Source organism: Phoenix dactylifera, chromosome 8 (genome assembly GCF_051530095.1).
Source record: "Phoenix dactylifera cultivar Ajwa chromosome 8, Ajwa_hap1_PhDact_Kaust_v1.1, whole genome shotgun sequence".
In the NCBI taxonomy this organism is placed as follows: Eukaryota; Viridiplantae; Streptophyta; class Magnoliopsida; order Arecales; family Arecaceae; genus Phoenix; species Phoenix dactylifera.
The window spans coordinates 1727162-1730492 of NC_143197.1; positions in this window are offsets into that span (position 1 = coordinate 1727162).

The window sequence follows — 3331 nt, forward strand, 5'->3', positions numbered from 1 at the left end:
AACCTTAGACATTTCTTTTGAGTTTTATGGCGCATGGAATGGCTTTTGTTATACTCTCATTTGATGTTGTGTAATAATTGTGGAAATCTCGTCCTAATTGTTTGGAATTAAGAGTTGCAAGTAAAGCTAAAGTAATATCTAAATCTCGTGCTTACACTGTTTTCAATTACATCCCTTATTTAGTCCTGCATGGATTGGAACAGGCACACAACACGAGACCTGTTTGGTCTTATAGAACAAAAATATGAATACGATAGGAACCATAATTGTTATGTGAATGTGTTCTCATGGGCATGATTTGTTTATTGACTGAAGCTAAACAAAAACAAATTTTGAATAGCTCCCATAGTTGGGTGTGCAGCTGATCATCATGGGTTCGATTTAGGCACAGAAAATATAAACTAGGTCCGAAGCCTGGCCCACGAACAGTTCTAGTTGGGTGGATGGCATAACCCTATAGCTAGCTAGTTTTAATCCCTCCCCTCTTCCTTATTTCTAGACCTACTATGGATATGTCAAGTGAATGATGATATACCTCGGATCCAACAGTTGCTGGATAATAAAACCAACCAATAGCTGCTCGTCATGTGGCCTTCACTAAAAGCACAATAAAGTCATTTAAAACTCTTCCAATTATGCGCACATCTATCTCACTCGATGACGAGTACCGACTCTCACTTTATAGAACATGTATCTAGAGGGCCTTCGAGTATGCTTATTTTTATAGTTACACAATTTTTACTCTCTCTCAAGCCTCCACTATTTTTAAAATATTTTTGCATGACTTAGTCAAAATTCTTGATGAAGGATGAGTGTAATTGTGAGGATGTAGCCCACTTAGCCAGTTATGAAGTATGATATACAGGGAGTTTTTTTTTAAATTTTTTTTTTTTGGGATGAGGCAGCATGAGTCTAGAATAAATATAGCCACTAGCATCTGTATTCAGCATGGATACTGGGTGGACCGAATCCCAAATAACTGAATCTGAATGCTTGGTAATATAAAAGGCTATTCATTTCCTACACTACACTATTCGCCTTTTTATTGGGGTGGCACTCCTAGAGTGGGTCAGTAGATCAGAGAGCCAACTATCATATCATGAGTTTTCTTCAATTAGAAAAACTAAAAATGTAAGGGGAATGATTGTAAGGACAAAAGTGACCCCTTTTTTATGTTTTCCCTTGTCAAATCTCTCTTTGGCTCCTCCTCAAAGAACTGATTGATTATTTTACAGTAGAAATATAATATTTTCTCCCGTAACAAAATAATATTATTCTTTTTAATAAACTTCTAGAAAAATAACATTATTGTTTACAACTTAACAAAGTAATCAGCCTTCTATTTGGACATGTGGAAGTGGATTAGAAGTCTTTTTTTTTTTTTATGCATATTGTTGATTAAAGCCTATATATGTAATAAATAGCTAATTGCTAGCAAAATTACTGCAAGATAAAGTATTATTTCTTCTCTCTACTCAAATCTGTCCCTCAACAAACCCCAAAAGTATTATTTCTTTGATTGAGCTCGAGCATTATAAAAGTTCAAAAACTCATAATTGGAAGTTCCATAACTTATGCCACATTATATATATCTTTTATTATTTTTTAATATGCCTACTTGTGGGCGTCACCACCTATTAATCATGTGTCACATTCCCACCTATGGCCCAACAAATCAAACATCATTAGGATTGAAGCCTCTAATTATAGCCTATTGTAATAACACATTGGACAAGTGCCATTGACACGCATGGAGTTAAAGTTAATAATTCCCGGTGCCAACCATTACCTATTTCGTTTGTATATGTTAATTACGTTTGGTTCGCGGGAAGCATTTTCCTTCCTAGGAATATGATTCCTGGGAAACAAATTCCTAGGAAGAGGATGCCTAGGAAAGTATTTTTGGCATGTTTGGTTGACCATGGGAAAGTGACAAATTTCCAAGATGCTTATGTTTGGTTGGCCATCCACTTTCCTAGGAAAGTTATATATAATTCCTATTATGCCCTTAATAAAAATTAGGTTTTTAATGCCTCTTTAATGCTTCTTTAATGCTGAAGGGACTTTTTGGGAAAAAGTAAAAATTGAGTGATTCCCGCCTCATGGGAAAGTAACTTTCCCATGTTTCTCATGGGAAAGACTTTCCCATGAAATGTGGGAATCACATTCCCATGGGAATACAACTTTCCCTTCTCTCTCCTTTGAAAACTCCAACCAAACAAGAGGCATCTCATTACTTTTCCGTTGACCACACTTTCCCCCCTTCTTTTCCCGCGAACCAAACGAGTAGACTAGTAGGCTTCATCTATTGAACTGGCTTTTTCCTGGCATTTCTTTCATTTTTTGTGAATGTTGGAATTGTTGGGCATGATTTCCGCTCACTGTTTGGATCGCAACTGTAGATGTTAAAGAAGATCGAGATGCAACAAATCCTATGATTTTATCCTTCTTTCCCCCTTTCCAACATTTCTAATTTTCAGATGCTGATGCATTGTTAGTCTCTCAATTTCCTGCCTCCAGGATTCAGAACACAGAGATGTACTCGCAAGGATGACAAACACAGAGAAATGGAAGTCCTTGCCTTGACCATCATGTGGATGACCCTTTGAGAAGCTATTCCATGGTTGCCCAGTAATATTCTTCCAAATTGAACTTTAGCAACGAGGACTTTCTCATCTATTCATTATTCTGTTGCTGAATGTAAATAATTCTAGAGTCAAATTGCCCATTCTACCCAAACTCAAACCATGTAGGGGTGTATAAGTTAATTCTACATGCTCACTCACAAATGCAACCTTCTATAGCATTTGTACACGCAATCATTCTAAATGTATCAGGTAATTTCTGAGGACTTTTTTTGGATATTCCTGTGGAAATATGCATCAATAACCTATAGGAATTGGACTTGTTGACTCACTTAGCTCACACTTTTCTAAGAGTTCGCCCAAGCTCTAGTCTATAGCCTAGCCTGTGGGCTTATTAGTCTGTGCGAAGGATAAAAAGATCCATAGAACTTCTGTTTTTTCTCTCTCACAGCATTGAGGCTAAATGGATGTTGGACTAATATGGACCTACCTAAATGGCCCATATACTGTGTGATCCATAAATTCAGCTGAAAATCCAGCCCAATCCTGCTGGATTTCGCACGCACACCCGAAGAGGCAAAGACCATGTTGACATCATCGTGGAAACAGCGGGCCATCATTAGGCCGGGAGGATTTATGAGGCGGGCCTGTTAACAGCCCAGATACACGTGTGGGTCGCACGCGTCTCCCGACCCAGGGTAGAATAAGCGGGAGCCTATAAATGGGCCAGAAAAGAGAAGAATCCC